We start from the raw sequence: 19653 nt of genomic DNA, 5'->3' as shown, positions 1-19653 counted from the left end.
CCAGTGGTGAGAATCTTTGTCTTCTTGACATTGAGCCTTTTAGTTGTCTTATTCTTTGCTGGCTTCATGTTAAATGGCTGCTAACTAGAGAGCAACCGAATGAAGATGACTCTTCTACACAATGACATGTTAGCACCATGTAGTCCACAAGGAGGTTGCACCAGCTGAAAGATGGTGCATCTCTGGTGGTTCAAGTATACCATTGACTCCATGGGACAAAGACCAGCAATCCCCTCTAATGAAATTTACAGCTTCTGAAAGCATGCCAGCTACCAATCAGCTCAAACTCAGTGAGTGAGTAACAAATTCTCACACCAAAAATTCAGTTGCTTTTGAGTCAATTCCAACACACAGTGACCACATGTGTGTCAGAATAGAGCTAACTGCACGCCACTATGTTTTCAAGGCTGATATTTTTTGGAACTAGATAACAATTCGTTTTTGTCAAGTAGCCTTTCAGGAGAACTTGAACCACCAAACTTTCAGTTAGATGACATTCTCACATTCTTCACACAAACTGAGTTTCTAACTTCATTTTCCTATAGAGAGTTTATACTCACCTAGTCTCATTAAGGCAATACCAATTAACCATTGCCTTGCCAGGGATCAACATCATCTTACCACAGTTTGCCTTACAATGTTGTTGTGGTTAATACCTAACATTAATTATGTTATGAACAAAACACTCAAAACAATAAGCTAAGTTTTCATACTTCAGGTGGTGATTTCAAACATTAGAATCAGTTTGGCTTTTTGCACCCTTCTTGTTTCTATGCTTTGCTCATAATTTGTCCATCAAAATATAAAGCTAGCTACAGCTTTTCACTTGAAGCAATTTTGTTAATAAGATCTTAAAGAAGGAATATAATTAAAGGTGCTTCAGTGTCTTTTGATATCTGAAAGGAAGAATGACCTTACCATTAACCCATGCATCTCACAGCAGGCTCCCCAGAACAGGCAGCAATAGTAGTAGCATGAACCACACTTTGCTTGAGTCGTGTCAGAGATCATGAGTATCTCAGGACTAAACAGTGACAAAAATCTATTCCCATGGTGGAGTTCCAGATTGTTGTTGAGTAGATTCTAATTCATGGTAACTCCAAGGGTGTGGAGAAGAACTAAGCTGAGACGACCTCTCATAGGCAGATTGCACGGTCTTTTAGGAGCCTCTGAGTGAGTTCTAACTTTTTCAACTAATAGTCAAGCACTTAATAATTTCCACCAAAACATTTTTAATTTGTTCTTTTTTTGGAAAAAGAGTATATATCTCAGTAGCTGATTATTTAGGCCCTGACATCACCATAATTTCCTCACAAAGAAGACACTAAATCCTAAAGAACTGTGAAAGAAAGAGGTCTGCTCTCCTTTTTCTTTGAAGGCCCCAAAGAATGAGAATGACTCCTTTCAGCCTGCAATAAGACAGAAATGGTTAGGCCCAAGCGAACTGTTTCAGTTACGGGGTGACCTCCAAAGCCTTCCTCCAGGACACAGTGCACGAAGCCCTGGTGCTGGCTTTCACCTTGTGTTTTTCTCTTCAGCTCTTCTTGTCCTTGTTTGCCAAGGCCATAGTTGCCTGTCAAAACAGGAGAAAATCCCTAGGCCAGCACCAGGCAGGCTCCAAAGCTGCTTCCAAGGCAGAACCTCAGACACGGCCCCTGTGTTAACGTTCTTCGGGGAGAGGACTCAGGGCCTGGCTCCGGGCAACAGAGAGAAAAACACCCTCTCAATGTTCAGCCCTGGTTTTCTCATCAGAGTGGGTATGAATCTGAGTGACTGTGGGCAAATGGGGAAGAGTAAATAGAAAAATCTGTCCTTCAGTCTAAAAAAAGAGGACTCATATGTCTGTAAGCTGAGAGCCGTGTGCTATCGTTAGCTCTTGGTGAATTCTTTCTGAACTACAAGGTATACAGGAGGAGGTAGGAGGGTAGAGTTCTTGCTGGAAGGGGATGAAATAGTCTCCTTCCCTGGGGTTTTTTCTCAGCTCCACTTCAAGGATCCCTGGTGGCACAAGGCTTAAGTGCTTGATTATTAGTCAGTTTTTGGAGGTTGACAGTTCAAACCCACCTAGTGACTCTGCAGGAAAAAGAAATTATAATCTACTATTGTAAATATTACAGCTTAGAAAATTTTAAGCTTCATCACATAGCATTGGGATAACAACTATTTCTTTGTTGTTATATCCCACTAACTAGAGTTGGACGCAGCCAGGCTAATTCTTTGTTCTGTTTAGTCCAAATCAAAGAGTTAGTTCCCAAGTTCAGCATTTGTCCCCAAATTCAATACTTGTTGATCTTCATGACAGGCCGCTGATTTCACTGGGTTTACTTTTTAAGCCATGTGCTTCTGTTTAGAAAGAACTGGAACTTTTTGTTCTATAAGGACCAGTACCCAGAGTGAGATAGGAAGAAAAGATTTTTGTTACAAACATTTATCTCCCAAAAGCTGAGTTGCTATTGCAAGGCTAATGGGACAACATCACCACCTCTGAAAGCAGTGGCAACACACTTTTTCTTTGGCTCTTTCATTCTTAGAATGACCGGCTCCATCCTCTACTTCTGTATGTGGGCCTTATGAAGAAAGTATGCTCACCATTCCTCAATCCAGATTCTTCCTCACAGGACTGACACTGCCTCATTCCTGGAATGAGCCTCAATCACTCCTAAAGCTCAGCAGAAATACTCATTTGACTAAACAACTGAAAAGTTGACAGTAATATTGGTGATGGGAGCACAACATGATTAATGTAATTGATGCCCCTGAATTATCATATGTAAAGAAAAGATAAACCTGTAAAAGTTGCCCCCCCACACACAAACATCTCAGTAAAAATCTACAGATAAGTAAATTCAATAGCCAAAAAAGAAATTAGTTGCAACAATGAATGACTGGAAACCCTAAGTTTCCGTAAACTTTCATTAAAATTCATTTAAAAATATTTCAAAAATGAAAAAAAAGGAATTAATATTTGTATCCCTACAAAAAGTAGGGTAGAATGTTTAAATTGGTGGGAACATGGGGAGAATGCATATGATCTTGCACCTCCGTATTTGGACAACACACAGTAACACCAATACCAGGGAAGCCCACAGTGTGGATCTCAGAACACATTCCCTTTGCTTCAAGGTGTCAAATGGATTCCTTAGAATGACTTTTCAACTTAATACAAAGGGACAACTACCACTAAGTAATAAATTCCTTTCTGTCCTAAAATAGTAGTTTAAGAAGTAATAATTCCAAGAAATAAGAGGTGTTTTATCTCTTTGGCTGTGGCAAAGTGCCTCTCCTGATTGCAAAGTGCTGATTTATTCCAAAATGCCCCAAGCCTGCTTGCTGCCTGCCTCCATCCCTCCAGCCTGAAGGCAGGGGTGTTCTTGTCCATGTCAGCCAGCCAGGTTAACTCAGCAGGGAGCCTTGTCATGAATATCACGTCCCTGGCCCAGTCTCTTGGCAGAGATGCAGGAGCCCAGCTAATGTTGGAAGAATCTAGAGAGGGGAGAGAGATTAGGCTTGGGAATGAGTGGTCTGCACCGTCACCGCCAGCCTTCTAGCCATTGTGTCTAAACAGCCACATCTCTCATGAGGTTGTCCCTGAACTGAAGGGGGCCCACTAGTAATGTGTGTGTGTGTGGGGGGGGGGTGTGCGCGCGCGCGCATGTGCACATGTACCATGGGGACTGGTCTGAAATGCTGAATTGAAATGTGGAATGCTTCTGTACCTCTTCTAACTTTAATGTGTAGATCAAAATAAGCTAAATATCAAGTGGCCATCAGCATATCTTCAATGTCCCTCGTGCCCACAGCTTGACTCTTTCAAGCCCTGGTCTAAATCTCTGCATCTGACAAACCACAAGGCAGAGTTTACAGTATTATTAAGGAATGAATCCTTGCCAAAACTGAAACCAAAATGAATTCAACAATGAAAAACATTTAAAATCTCATGGGCTGGCAGCCAAAGTACCCAACTCAGTATAGTCATATCAGTAAATGCAGGAATCACAGCACTGATTTATGACAGAGATTCCAGCAGAGATTTAAAGCAGAGCTGATAGTGTGGTGCATTGGCAAACGTAGAATTTTGGGAGAGGAAAAGTAGAGGAGAAAAATGAAGGAGGAAGCAGTAGATTCAAATACAATCTAAATATCCCAGCCACTCTTTAGAGCGCAGAAATTTTACTATAATCTGGGTGATAGAGCACAGAAATTTTGCTATAATCTGGGTGATCATAACAGTCTCCAATCACATTGGGAAATGTTACAATAGACAATTCAATTAAAATTCAGTTAGTTTGCCAAAAGACCAATTTTTAAAAGTTGAAAACATTCCAGAGAACTTCCTTTCATGCGTACTACCCAGGTCTGAGAAAACTGCTAATTCCAGAGAAAATGAATTATTATCTTATTGATAAAGTGATAATTTTTGAGGCTTGTAGTGTGGCTTTTTTGACTCATTAATTAAAATTTAGAGCCATTTACCAGGCACATATGGCTTCTGTTATATTACATCTGCACTAATAATTTTTTTTTCTCCCAGAGGCAGTTTTTAATGCCCTTCATCATTCTTCACCTGTCTTTGCAATCACTTGCTATGAAACAGAGAGCTCAACAATGACTAGGGATGACAGAAGGAGAATTGATGCCTTTGAGCTGTGGTGTTGGAGAAGAGTATTGAATATATCATGGACTGCTAAGAAAATAAACAGATTCATCCTAGAGAGGGTTAAACCAAGCTGCTTCTTTGAGGCAAGATTCTGAAGCTTCATCTGACATAATCTGGACATGTTGCAAGGAGGGACCAGTCCTTGGAGAGGGATATCATGCTTGGGAAGGTGGAGGGCCAGCACAGGAAAGGAAGACCCTCGATGAGATGGATTGATTCAGTGACTGGGGTAATGGGGGATAGGTGTGTCAGAGACAGTGAGACTGGCACAGTATAGAACAGGGTTTAGTGCTGTTGTACATAGGGTCGCTGCTATGAGCCACAGGTGACTCGATGGCACATAACAACAACCTTTGAAGGGAACAAAAACATATAACTCTCCGACTAGTCTTTAGGGAGATGGCAGGATTAGCCTTTAAAACATCCAAAGAGGTTCTTAAATGAAACTCCCTTGGTGAACTCTGGTGGCCTAGTGGCAAGAAGCTGCACTGCAATCACAGAGGTGTGCGGTTCAAATCCACCAGATGCTCTGCTGAAGAAGTAGGCACAATCACCTCCTGTACCAGTCAGATCTAATTTGACAGTACACACATTTAAAAATAATAGTAGTAGTAATAATAATAATAATAATAATTTAAAAAAATTTAAAAATGAAACTCCCTCCTAGAAATGGCAAATTTTCTCACTCAAAGCAAGAAGCCTCTGTGCTCTTACCACGGGGGACTGCTTTCACAAACTTCTTCCCAAAATGTTTAGAGCAAATGTTATGCTCTCTCATTTAAACTTGGGAAGAGTCTTACCCCTTCTCCTTTCTCTACTCTCCTACCTTTGAAGGCAACAAAAACAAGTAAAAGCTGAACAATAGTCCATGATAAAAAAGCAAGACAGATGAAACCAGAGGAAGGTGAAATTAATTCAAAAGCCTCAGCCAGGGGCACATGCCCTCTCCTTGCTTTCTCGAGTGTGTGGATGACTGAGAGCATGGTGGGGGCTGGAGTCGTGTGATGCTGAGCGGCACAGACACAGGGCAGAAAGTGTCTCGCATGGCTCCTAAGAGAAAGGTACATGCATACACACATGGTGTGTGGAATGGAGGCACTAGTCACATAAAACTGTAAACAAGTCTACAAAAACCTCTTAAATTACACTCCCAGATTTCCATAAAATTTATTCCTCTGTGTTTCTTATTTAGATTGATGGGAGCATCAGTTTATATTTCCATGGAGTATTTGAGATCCAGAACTGAGATTATAAAAGAATTAAAAGCCATGACATTTTTAGAGATTTAACTCAATCTGCTTATAGTTTCTTCCCCAATTCATCATCTAAAGTTCTTCAAGGAAAAAAACCCTAAAAATCATATCATTGCATGTTTGGAGCTTGACTCTATGTGATAAGTAGGTAATATTTAACATAAGCAACAAAGTCATAACTTTTTTGAATTTTCAGTATAATAACGTTCTTGAAGAATTTGGGTTTAGCTTGTTTTCTAGCAATTGGTCTCCTCACATTTGCCAGGCAAGTTGAGCAAAAACACCAGACCCAGAAAGTGAAACTGCTTCTGTTGGTTTCAGTCGCCTCTAAAAAACCCCCAAAAGCAAACAAAAAGCTACTTATCCTCTTTCCTAGTATTGCTTTATCTTCTTTTTTTATCACCCATTTAACTTATAATTTTTTCCATGGCACAGGAAAGAAATTTAAACATCACAAACATAAAAGAATTAGGGTTTTGGTTTGTCATTTTGGTGTGGGATTTTTTTGTTGTTGTTGCTGTTTTGTTCGTTTGGTTTGGGGATTTACACTTTTATTGAAATACCACAAATAAAATGTATCAAAATATTATCAAAATTTAAAGAAAGCAAATGCCTTTCTTTAAAATATTTGTCACAACTGTGTTTAAAGCCACCAGAAAACCTCCCTAAAACGGAAAGGTCCACATTAACCTTTTATTTTATTGAGTGGGTCACTACAGTTTTTCTAGATACTCTTCACCCAGCTGTTCTTGCTCAAACACTCCTTTAATTTTATCAGGCTAATCGTATCATCCTGAACATGCATGCTTGCACACACACAAATGTTCACAAGAAAATAATGTAACATTCCCTCAGTAATTTAGTTTCAAACACTCCCAATTCCTAAAACAGTTCTTTTTATACTTTCATTCCAAATTTCCTATATTATAAAGAAATCTTGAGACAAAATATAAGTAACTCTTAAAAAATGGTCCCTTTGGTTTGAAATAGAATTAAAAATACAGAGTACACAACAAACTTCTCTGCCCTGCTTAGTTTGTCTTGATTCTGAAGCTCCTGAATAATTTTTTCAAGTGCCATATCACCTTAAACCAACCTCAGAAAGCTCCCAAATGTCTAACCCTCTCAAATACCATCATAAACTCAAGGCCACATAATAAACCATGTCTCCTTGACTGTCACAGGGGGAAATCTTTGACTTAGTCACATCGATGATCAATCAGTAAAGGCACTTACTAGGTAGCCAGCCTTCACTCTTATCTTCTGGTCCTTTCCTGCCCACAGCAACCTGGAGAGGATGGACGCCTTGTGAAGCTGAGAAAAGCACATGGAAGCTGGTTCAAGGCTCAAATGCTCTACTTGAGCATTGAGGTGGTTCTGCACATGAACTTGGGAAAACTACTCCGGACACTCCATAGACACTTATTTTTTCCAAGGCTTCAAACCAGTTGTTCCTAGCTCAGTCATGGCTAATGAGACAAAACCAGAACAGATGTAAATATGTAGAACGTGGGTGTACTGGAATGATAATGAGAATGGAAAAATTAAAGATCTACATCCTGCTGGAAAATTAGCTCCCTCTTAGAAATCAAAGGCAGCATATCCATTGCGTAACAACCAAATCTCTTGAACAGTCAAGTCCAGAGCAACGGTGTCTGGCTCAAAGATGGCTGCTGACTATGCCACTTTGAATGTGTCATTCACTATCATCCTTGAAAAAAATCCAATCTCTATATCTTTTCTGAGTCTCCCATTCCAGGTCTTTAACCCATCATTTTTTCCATTCTAGTTATCATTCTGGTACACTCATGCTGTACAAATTTGAGTCTGTCCTGATTTTGCTGCATCAGCCACTATGAAACTGATTTGAACCGGTTTGAACTCTTAGTTTTTAAACCCAAATCAAACTCAAACAGCTGCTAGTAATAAATAGTATTCTCATCTATGCCTGGTAAATTAGGAAAACAAGTGAAACAATAACAAAAAAAAACAGCACAAAGACACAGAGAATATTCCATATAAATTCCCAATTTTACAAAACCACTTTTGCATGTTCACAACACATTAATTATAAGAAATAAATTTTAAGTAAATGTTTGTATCCCAAGACATATTACAATTTTTATTTTCATTAAAAAGCAAAACAAAATTACAGCGAGGAAAGAAAAACCCCAATCAGTTGAGTTTCCATTTGGGTGGGAAAAAAAGTTTTTACATATTTAAATGAAGAGTTAGAGTAACGAGTTTATCTATACCTCATATTTATAAACTATATACTCCCATACTACATCTTCTTCTCTCAGAACTAGTTAAGAAAGGAAATGTATTAAAGTAGCAGGGACTAAAGTTTACCTGCTGGGCTCATAATTCTAGTGCAGGACGTTTGTCCACTGCCATAGAGGTAGTCATGCAACCCAGGAAAAACTAAACCAGGTAAGCTGTCACCCTGACAGAAGACAAGGGGTCCGTGTCAGAGGCACACCCTCCAGATGTGCATCTCCCTTACCTACGGCTTGTTCACCAGAGCCCTGCTCAGGTTCTTTCCCAGGTCGGGAATGTTGACTCTGAAGCGAGATGACTTTCGGCACATGCAAACCGAGAATTGCAAAACCTGTTTTCCACTCGTGTGCGAGTCGTTCACAGTTAGTCTCCAGCAGCCCTGCTCTCCGGCTGCAAACATCTCATTAGACTAATGCATTCAGCACAGGCAGAAAACTCGATTTACCATAGCTACAGCAATGAATTTCCATTACGATGACAGCTTCAACCACATCATGTCCGGAAAACCAGCCAACCACTGGCTTTTAAAGAACACACACACGTTTTACATGCAGAAAATGAGGTGTGTGTGTCTGTGTGTGTGTGTTTCATGTTTCCTTCCTTTTAGCAGCCCAACTGAGAGAAATGTTCAGTGTAGCCTTTTGTCGACATGAGCTACAAGGTAATGACACTTCTGCTTCTTTGGTAGTTACGTCCTAGTAATAACCTGAATTATGTCACAATTGTCAGAAAGGGTGTTTCCAACATTTCGGTTTCATTACCCCTCCTCTGTTGCCATAGAAACCAGACTGTAACATCATCTCTTTGTCCCAATCCTGCAGCAGAGGGGGCCAGCACTGGGCTTATAAGAGACTGGCGATCTGAGGGGGTTATTTAGCTTTAGACAAATAAAACAAAAAGAAATCTTCAATAGCATGGTTGTTCAGGACTGACTGTTTTTGCCAGAGGAGTGCCTACACAGGTGAACTGTGGTCTGATACATTAACTCTGCAGCTGCATGTGATACATGTATACAATCCACTTAAACTAAACCCTGACTTGGGCTCCAGAGATATATGTCAGTACTTACAGGTGTCTACACTGATGCACATGCTGGGGCCCTGCCCTGGATGGTCCTCACCCAGGAAAAGGGTCCCTATTCATTCCCCATGCCCCGTTGAAGTCTCTGTGGCTAATCAATTTATATCGGTGAAGGGGCTTTCCCAGCTCCTTTCTTTTTGTTAGGTGGAACAAGCTCTCTATTGACATACTGGAGTATTGTTCCCAAAGGTTTTCTACAAGACGAAATATCCCTTATACAAATACATGGTTATCTACAAGCTTACTCTTGGGGATGAGCAAGAAGCAAATCTAGCCTGAACAAGATGGATTGACACAGTGACTGTAACAATGGGCTCAAGAACATTAAAGATCCTGAAGATAGTACAGGATAGGGCAAAGTTCATATCCATTCATTGGTCATAGGGTCACTATAAGTCGTAGACTGCTCGACAGCACCTAACAAGAACAACAACAACAGTAACTAAGGCTCAGGCAACAACTCAGTTACGGGGGGGGGGAATTAGAACTTTGGGAGGGGGGGCTTCTGAATTATATGGAGAGCCAAATTTAACAGAACAGCAAGCAACAAATGCTGGTGAGGTTGTGGAGAAACTGGAACCCTGATTCACTGTTGGTGGGAGTGTAAAATGGTGCAACCCCTGTGGAAAGCAGTATGGCGCTTTCTCAAAAAGTTGCAAATAGAGATACCATTTGACCCAGCAATTCCACTACTGGGAAGTACTGAAGAGACCATAGCTGACATCCAAGCAGACATATGCACACCCATGTTTATTGCAGCTTTGTTCACAATAGCAAGGAGTTGGAAACAACCTAAGTGCCCATCAACAAACGAATGGCTAGAGAAGCTGTGGTATATTCGCACAATGGAATACTATGCTGCATTAAAAAACAAGGAACTCATGCAATATTATTCAAAATGGTTGACTCTGGAGAACATTATGCTGAGTGAAATATCCCAGTCACAAAAGGACAAATATTACATGATGCCACTGTTGTAGAATGGGACTGTCCTTGGGGTTAGGGAGACACTGAGTAAGATGTGTTCAATAATGTATACTGCACTGAAACAGAGGAGGGAGAAAACTGTTTAAAAGAGATATGTGACTAGGTATTTCTGTTATCACAGGAGTCTAGAGCGAGGGCTGCATGGTGGAGGGGACCTGGGGGAGGGTTTGTAAAACAATGAAAGAATCTTTTCTTTTACTTTTCCATAATTTTTGACTCATGTACTTATAACTTGTTAGTTAAATTTGTGTCTTCTAGGTTGCAACACCCCCATGATACATCTTCAAGGATATGAACATGTACAGCCAAGCACAATCAATAAGAGTGCATCTAAATTCCAGAATCAATCTCCATAATAGTCTATGTGTTTCCTACTGCCAAAGGGGCCCTTTAGAGTAGTGAGAGAAGATCTTCACCCTGAAGCCCATAGCGTCCCTTTTCAGCAGGAAGTAGCTAAGAGAATATGCCGTCCCCTTTTCCTTATGACTCAGGGTGAAGTCTGTCTCAGGGAGGAGTGATAGGGAATGGCAAAGGACACACCGACAAAGGAGATTAATCAGAACTGACTTTGACAATCACTGTGGCAATTGGACAATTAAAACAGACATTTGGATGGCGGGGAAGAAGAACAAACTGGGGAGGAGGGTAGAGAGAATGGTGCAGCAGTGAAGGAATGAAAACCCAAAATCCCTGTAAATGTTCATTAAAACTAATAAAATTTAATAATAATAAAAAAATAGCATTAGTACAATAAAACTAGCAGACAGAAAAAAAAACAAAAAAAAGAAAGAAGTAAGAAAGGTCTCCCCAAGTTATGGAGTTTAGAAGAAAATGAACTTTTTTTGGAGGTCAGAACATTGTCATTATTGAGTAGTAAAAATCCACTGCCCTAGTTCATTCAATCATCCAACTTGATTGTTTTGGTTTGTATGTGAAAAGACAGATTTGAGACTTTTCATTTCAATTGTTTCATAGAAATTTATTCCAAAGGATAAGAAGGAGAAAGAAAGATTGGAGGAAGGAGGAAGAGTGGGGAGAAGAGAAGAAAAAGAGGAGAAATGGAGGAAGAGAAAGAGGAACAAGAATGAAAGAGGAAGGAGAGAGGTGCCGGAGAAAGGCACACAAGACCCCATGGAAAACTTCCACCCTGTGTATGCTGTGGTCACACATGTCGTCCCACACTATGAAGCACCTTGAATGGACTGAGATGCTAGACCAAGCCTCAGTTTAAAACATTTCTCCAGATAAACAAAATAATATTTTTCTTTAGCTAATCAAAATATTTCCCAAGTCCTGTTAAAGAAGAAAAATGCTTGGCAGAAACTGCCTGTAGAGAGGCGTTGTGGATTTCCTCCCCGGCCCTGGGAGGGTTTTGGATTCTCGATCCCAGCGTCCACACTGCCTTGCCTCCTCCTGACTGCACTGCTCCTGCGGCCCATCCTTTAGTCAGGTGCATCTGGGATGCAGGCATTCATTTATCATAGGTAAGGCCAACCCCACACACAAGGATGCTCGAAATGAACTAAATCGTGCTTGATTAAAAAAGATTATTACTTACAAGTATTTATTTATGCAACAAGGACTACCCACCTGAGAGGCTTTTCTGGTATTAATGGCAGCCCTTTGACAACAATAGCCAGGCACCTATCAGGAGCAAAATTAGGACTGTGGACCTAAAGTAATTAAATCAATGTTTTTAAAAAGGCTTCCAAAGTCCCTATATTACTTCAATTTTAAGTAAAGTTTAAGTTAAGCATTTAAGAGAAAAGAAATTTAGTGGAATCTCTGGATATAAGCCAGGGGTCTGCTAACAAGAAGGAGCTCTCTCCTTTGCTCATGGATCACCAGGAATTGTACATCCCTGGATCACAGTCAGGACACTTGGGTTGTGCCGCGTTGTTAATTTTCCTTGGCATCATGGGTACATTTCTATCTCAGACCACAGGTGGCATGCTCCACTCTTTCCACACAAATGCTATTGGGTTGGTGGTTAGCAAGAGACAGCCAAAGGGAACAGATTAATTTGAGGATGTTCCAAATTCAGATCTACTTAAAATCTCCATTTGAAAAGTAATCCTTCCTTCAGCTGCTGGTAAAGAATTCATTCACATTGAAAACAGCCTTTGTTCTAAAGAATTTTGTTTTTCAACATATGCTCCAAGTTCTCAGTACTGCCCTGCAGAGAAAGCAAGAAATGCTACAGAAATAGCTCTTGTTAAAATGATAATGTTGTATTGTTATGGCAAGTAGATTGTGCCTCATAACTACCCTATGAACAACAGATAGAAACCCTGCCCTATTGCAAGCCATTCTTATGATGTCTACTATATTTGAACCCATTGTTATAGTTACTGTGTCAGTCCACCTAATTGAGGCTCTTCCTCTGTCTTTTTCCAAGGACTGGTCCCTCCTGAAAACATATGCAAAGAATGTGAGACAAAGTTTCACTATCCTTATCTCTGAGGAGCACTCGGGTTGCTCTTCCTCCAAGACAGATGTGTTTGTTCTTTCAGCAGTCCATGTGAATGATGTCCAGTACTCTTCTTCAACACCACAATGCAAAAGCATCAGTTTTTTTTCTGTCTTTTTCACTCATTGTCAAATGTTCAGACTCATAGGAAGTAATTGAAAAAGACTGGCTTAAAAAGAAAAAGAAAAAGACTGGCTTGGATCAGGCACTCCTTAAACTGACATCATTGCTCTTTAGTACTTTGGAGAAGCCCTTGACAGCGGATATTCCCAATGCAACACGTACTCTGATTTCTTGACTGCTTACCCTGGGTACTGATTGTGTATCCAAACAAAATAAAATCATTGGCAATTAACTAATGTTCACTGTCAAATTATTCACAGAGCTTTGGTGACATACTGTGCAACATGGGAGGCGACTAAGGAAAAAATCTGAGGTTAGGCATTGTACAAAGGACAAAAGCCCTGAATAAGTGGTATATTGCAAAGAGGACTTGGGGGAGGGTAGAGGAGGGAGGTAATTATGCAACAATGAATGACTATTTAAAAAAGTGAACTGGGGAAGAGAAAGGGGGGGAGGATGTGCAACAATGAATGAATGAATGAAAATCCAACTCTTCTGTAAACTTTCATTACAATAGCAATTAAAATAAAAACATACAAAAAATAAACCAACCCAAAACCCAAATTTACCATCTAGTAGGGGTTGGAAGAGTAGATGTGGGAAGAATAGGTAGTTTTCCTAAATAAAACCACCATATGAAATAGACATTTTACGTTTGTTATGTTGTTATTAAGTGCCATCAAGCTGACTACAACTCATAACCACCCAATGTACAAGAGATTGGCACTCTGTCTAATTCTGGGCCTTTCTTGAAATTCCTACTGTGCTCAAGCTCATTGTTACAGTCACTGTTGTCAGTCCATCTTGTTGGGGTTCTCCCCTCTTTCTCTGACCCTTCACCTTTCCCAGCATGACATCCTTTTCCAGAGACTGGCCCATCCTGACAACATGCCAAAGCATATGAGATGAAGTCTCACCACCCTTGCCTCTAAAGAATACTCTAACTTTGTTAATTCCTTTGGCAGTCCAAAATATATCCAACACTCTTCACCAGTGCTACAATTCCACTCCATCAATGTTTCAAGCATTGTGAATAGCACGCTCATTTTACAAATGAGGAAACTGATACTCAGTCATATTCAACAACTGTAACAAATGGTGAATGCAGTATCAAAACCCTACTAGTCTGTCTCCGGAGACACTGTAATTAATCATTCATCCTCTGGCTCATGGCATGCACCTTGTTCCAGCTCTACCATGAACTCAATGGCACTTGTTCTATCACTGCCCTTTTATAGCTCATGGGGTTGGGGAAGGAAACTAGATGATTCCTCCATATGGTCTGACTTTATACAACCACAAGCAAGACTGATTGACTGCTAATCAAAAGTTCATCAGTTCAAATCCACTCAAAGAAGAAAGATGAATAGCATTCTCCTGTCAAAATTTACAATCTCAGAAACCAATGAGGGAGGGGGCGGTGAGGAATCAACTGTGGTTCAAACTGACTAGATGGCTGTGGAGCTCGATTTTATGGACTTTATGCTTTTTCTCAAAAGTATAAGCCCTGATTTTTATTAATTTTAATGAAAACTTGCAGAGATTTTGGATTTCCATACATTTATTGTTGCACTTTTCTCCCTGCCAACCCCTCCCCTCCAGTTCATTCTTCTCTTTTAAAAATAAAAGAAAAATTCTTTCAATGTTATACAATCCGTCCCCCCAAGTCCACTCCACTATGCAGCCTTCGTTCTGGACTCATGCCATGACAATAATACCTAATCATTTATACCTTTTAAATAGTTCTCTCTCTCTCATCTGTTTCAATGCAGTATACATAATTTATCCCATCTTTCTCTTGTTTCTTTTATTTTCTTTTGTTTTTTTAATTAATTTTCATGGTTTACAGAGACTTAGGGTTTCCAGTCATTCATTGTTGCACTTTTCTCCCTACCCACTCCCTCTCCTCCCAAATTCACTCTTCTCCTTGAAAAGAAAAACTCCTTCATTGTCATGCAATCCCTCCCCTCCAAGTACACTTCACTATGCAGCCTTCACTCTGGACTTCCGTAATGACAAGAATACCCATTCATATGTCCTTTTTAAACCGTTTTCTCACTCATCTGTTTCAATGCAATATACATCACTCCTCCTCTCCTTTTCTGTCTTCCCTCAAACCTGATGTCACTCCCATTTTACAACAGTGGCCCTACAATATTTGTCCTTTTGTGACTGAGATATTTCACTCAGCATGATGTCCTCCAGGGTCATCCATTTTGCATAATATTTCATGAGTTCCTTGTTTTTCAATGCTGCATACTATTCCATTGTGTGAATATACAAGAGCTTCTCTATCCATTCGTTTGTTGATGGACACTTGGGTTGTTTCCAACTCTTTGCTATTGCGAACAAACATGGTGTGCATACATCTGCTTGGGTGGCAGTTATGGTCTCTTTAGGGTAAATTCCCATTAGTGGAATTGCTGGGACAAATGGTATCCCTATTTGAAACTTTGAGAAATTGTCTTACAGTTTTCCATAGTGGTTGCACCATTTTACACTTCCACCAACAGTGAATAAGGGTTCTAGTTTCTCCACAACCTCACCAGCATTTGTTGCTTGCTGTTCTGTTAAATTTTGCTGGTCTTACTGGGGTGAGATTGTATCTCATCGTTGTTTTGATTTGCATCTCTCTTAGAGCTATGGGTTTTGAACATTTCTTCATGTGTTTGTTTGCCATCTGAATGTCTTCTTTGGTGAAATGTCTGTTCATATCCTGTGCCCATTTTTCAACTGGGTTGTTTACCTTTATCTTGTTGTGGTGCTCGAGTATTTTATAAATTCTAGATATAAGTCTCTTATCTGACATGTCATTACCAAATATTTTTTCCCAATCTGGAGCTTCCGTTTTTACCCTGTTGGAGAAGTTTTTGGATGTGCATAGAGATTTAATTCTTAGACGATCTCATTCATCTATTTTATACTCTCCTGGTTGTAGATTTTCCAGGATGCTTGGAAGACTGTTTATGTTGTGGATTAGGACTTCTAGAGTTCTTCCAAGCTTTTCTTTAATGAAGTTTCTAGTCCTTGGTTTTAGTCCTAGGTCCATAATCCACTTTGAATTGTTTTTTGTGTATGGAGTGATGTGTGGATCTTGCTTGAGTTTTTTGCAGATAGTTTTCCAATTTTGCCAGCATCAATTGTTAAAAAAAAAACAACACTTCACAAATTTGCGTGTCATCCTTGGACAGGGACCAAGCTAATCTTCTCTGTATTGTTCCAATTTTAGTACATGTGTTGCTGAAGTGAGCACAAAAGTATAAGCCTTTTGATAATAATTTTGTGAAAAGAGCAATCAAGCGAGCAAATGGATAATGAGATGGGTCAAATAAAAAAGGCAGGACAACTAGCGGGTGCTAGATCTCTTGACTCCCCTCAACCTGCCACTTCCGCCCAAAGCCTAGCCATCCATGGGGTCACGTCATATGTTAAAAATCATTCAAACAGTATCCTTTCAAAATAAAAGATAAAGATCTTCTTTAGAGTAAAGGTAAATGAAAAATACCCTAAGTGGCCAATAAGAAAAATTCTTTAAAGAAACACATCATGATTCACACCATAGAATACACAGAAAAACCTCAAAAAACAATGTCCTAAAACACAGAGTGATAGGAAAAATGTTTCAATATATGTTCCTTAAGAAATAATCCCAGGCTACAAAGTAGTATGCAGAGAATAATCTTAATTTGAGAAAAAAAATGATGATTTGCAAACTACTGGAGATATGCTTATAGTAATAACTTCTTGATGGGAGGATCACAAGTAATTTTGTCTTTTAAACTTTTTTCTATACTTTCTAGACAGAAGCATCTACTTCTTTAGTGATAATTTAAAAATTGTGTGCATAAATGGATCCATCCATGGGGTATTTTTTTCTTGTCATATCTGTAGACATATTTAATTATAATCCTCCTAAGTTTTTAAATCTTTCATTTCTTCAGTCATCAATGAAATGAAAATAAAACTTTTGTCTGCCAGGTAGGTGTCATTTAGCCATGGACCTAGCCAGTGCTTAAAGCTTGAAGACTGCCGTGACTCACTCAAGTCACCTACCATCTTCCATCACATATCATCTTTGGAGCACACTCAGGGCAGCCAAGACAAAACCGAGGACAGACTTCTTGACCTTCCCCACCCAAGGGCTTCCATGGTGTTTGGAGCCCTCCTATTCTTATTTCAGTAAAGGCATGTGTTGAATTCACAGGAAGTTAGGGAGAGGGGAGAAGAGAGGCAAGGGAAGTGAAAATCACTCCTATTTAAGGAAACAGAATACATATTCCAAGTTTCCTAAGCTCAAAGCATCATTTTCCTTACAGTCTGGAACTCTTACCTCTGTGGCCCTGACCTGTGGCTCTGACTTCATAAAGCATTTGTCTCAAGGTCTGGCACTTCGGGTGGAGGCACAACCTGGAGACATTCATTTCAGAGAAAGAGCTTGGTGACTTTGTTGGTGTTGTGAGGGTGTGTGACTGATGGCCAGGAGAGCTGAGTGGGACGACACTTGACACTTTTTCTCTAGTAAATAGGGTGACTCCAAAATGGCAGATCTAGAGTCCAATTCCTCACCAAACCTCTAATTGTTGTCTTTTAAAAAGGTTATTGACACTGGCTTTCTGCTTTTTTTTTAATTCTTATTAATTTTAATGAAAGTTTACAGAGACTTTGGATTTCCATTCATTCATTGTTGCACTTTTCTCCCTGCCCAACTTCCCCCCAGTTTACACTTCTCTTTGAAAAGTAACAGAAAAACTCATTGTTATATAATTCCTCTCTGCAAGTCCACTCCACTAGGTAGCCTTTGTTCTGGACTCCTGTCATGAAAATACCTAATTATATATCCTTTTTAAACAGTATTCTCCTTCATCTGTTTCAATGCAGTATACATAATTCATCTCCTCTTTCTCAGTCTCCCTCCCCAACCCCAATATCACTTCCATTTTACAACAGTGGCACTATGCAGTATTTGTCCTTTTGTGACTGAGATATTTCACTCAGCATAATGTCATCTAGGGTCACATATGTTGTGTAATGTTTTATGAATTCCTAGTTTTTCAGCTCCGCATGGTATTCCATTGTGTGAATATACCACAGGTTCTCTATTCATTCGTTTGTTGCTGGGCACTTGGCTTGTTTCCATTTCTTTGCTATTGTGCACAATGCAGCAATAAACATGGGTGTGCATATATCTGTTTGGGTGACAGTTCTGGTTTCTGGTTTAAAAAAAATTGCTAATATCTAAAGAAGATTTTTCCCCCCTCCCTTCCATTCTCCTTCCTCATTCATGCCCTTAAAAATGTTCCTTGGTACTGACAGGCCCCAGCTCCCAGCTGGAAACAAAGGAGGATGCTTCAACGATTCAGATCCTCCAAGAAGAGCTGTGGGTGAGCACTAACATTACTGGTAAGTATATTCCATTTCTCCTGGACACAAGAGCCTATTATTTGGTCCTAAAAGCCTTCTGAGGTCCCAACTCTCATCACTATTTCTTAGTTGTTGGAATTGACAGAAAACCTCATAAGCAGTTCCTTACTTCACCTTTGCCTTGCATGCAGACTTTTGAGCTCTAAAACAACCTAGTGGTAGATGGAATTTGGTCCATGACTTTAGAACAATAAATGACATAGTTGAGCCTCTGCATCTTGTGGTTCCTAGCCTTTATACTATAATAGACAAAGTGCTAGTCAATAAGCCTTTTATTTTAAGAACTACCTTCCCTCTGTAACTTGATTCGTGCCACTGTTAGAACCTCTACTTGTAATATTATTGCTTTAAATTTTTGACTCATGTACTTTTGTTAGTTAAATTTGTGTCTTCTAGGCTGCAACAGTTCCATGATACACCTTCAAGGATATGAACATGTATGGCTAAGCACAACTGATAACAGTGCATCTAAATTCCAAAATCAATCTTCACAATAGTCTATATGTTTCCTATTGCCAAAGGGGCCCTTTAGAGTAGTGAGAGAAGATCTTCACCCTGAAACCTGCAGTGTCCCTTTTCAGCAGGAGGTAGCTAAGAGAATACGCCATCCCCTTTTCCTTATCAATCAGGATGAAATCTCTCTCAGGGAGGAGTGATAGGGAATGGCAAAGGACACACTGACAAAGAAGATTAATCAGAACTGGTTTTGACAAGCACTGTGGCAATGGGGCAATTAAAACAAACTTTCAAGAAAAAAAATGTTCCTTGGTATCATTTCTTTGAATTGTGTTTCTACAGAACAAACGTTTCTCCATATTCATAGATCTCAACAATGTCTCCAAGGACTTGGTCTGGACTATCCCTTACTTGGTCTCCCTCATTGTCACTATGTGGCTACCAGCTCTTTCTAAGTCACAGGCTTCTCTATTTCTTATTCAGCATAGAAATAGCTTCATAGAGTTGATCAATTTTATCTTCTTCAGATTGTACATTTCTGTCTGTATTTGGCAGTCTCTGATACTACAGACTAGAACTTCCAAGCTTGATCCCAGTTTGTCTCTTATGAACTGTACGGTTTGGGGCTTTACTCCCAGGTCTCTGGTCCACCTTGAGTTGACTTTTGTGTATAGCATGAGATGTGGATCCTGTGTCGGCTTCCTGCAGGTAGCAGTCCGTTTTGCCAAAACCATTTGTTGAAGAGGTTATCATTTCCCATTTAACAGGCTTTATTTCCTTGTCAAATATCAGTTAACCACATTCAAGATAGTACTGGAAGTACTCGCTAAAGCAATACAAGAGAAGGAAATAAAAGGCATCCAAATCAGCAAAGAGATGGTTAAACTGTCACTATATGTAGATGATATGATAGTGTGCACAGAAAA

General features: G+C 39.7%; 1 protein-coding gene across 1 annotated transcript in view; it reads right to left on the bottom strand.

Annotated features, from left to right (window-relative positions):
* SCML4 (sex comb on midleg-like 4 (Drosophila)) overlaps positions 1-8591 on the bottom strand; it is a 188116-nt gene extending 179525 nt beyond the window's left edge. The window contains exon 1 of the mRNA XM_006881172.1: positions 8417-8591. The gene's annotated coding sequence lies outside the window, so the exon portion shown is untranslated. The remainder of the gene's footprint in view (positions 1-8416) is intronic.
* Between the last annotated feature and the right edge of the window lie 11062 nt (positions 8592-19653).

This window comes from Elephantulus edwardii, unplaced genomic scaffold (genome assembly GCF_000299155.1).
Source record: "Elephantulus edwardii isolate Elephantulus edwardi_28Jun2011 unplaced genomic scaffold, EleEdw1.0 scaffold00013, whole genome shotgun sequence".
Taxonomy (NCBI): Eukaryota; Metazoa; Chordata; class Mammalia; order Macroscelidea; family Macroscelididae; genus Elephantulus; species Elephantulus edwardii.
The sequence above is the reverse complement of the archived record's forward strand: the minus strand, read 5'-3'. Positions and strand labels throughout refer to the sequence as shown.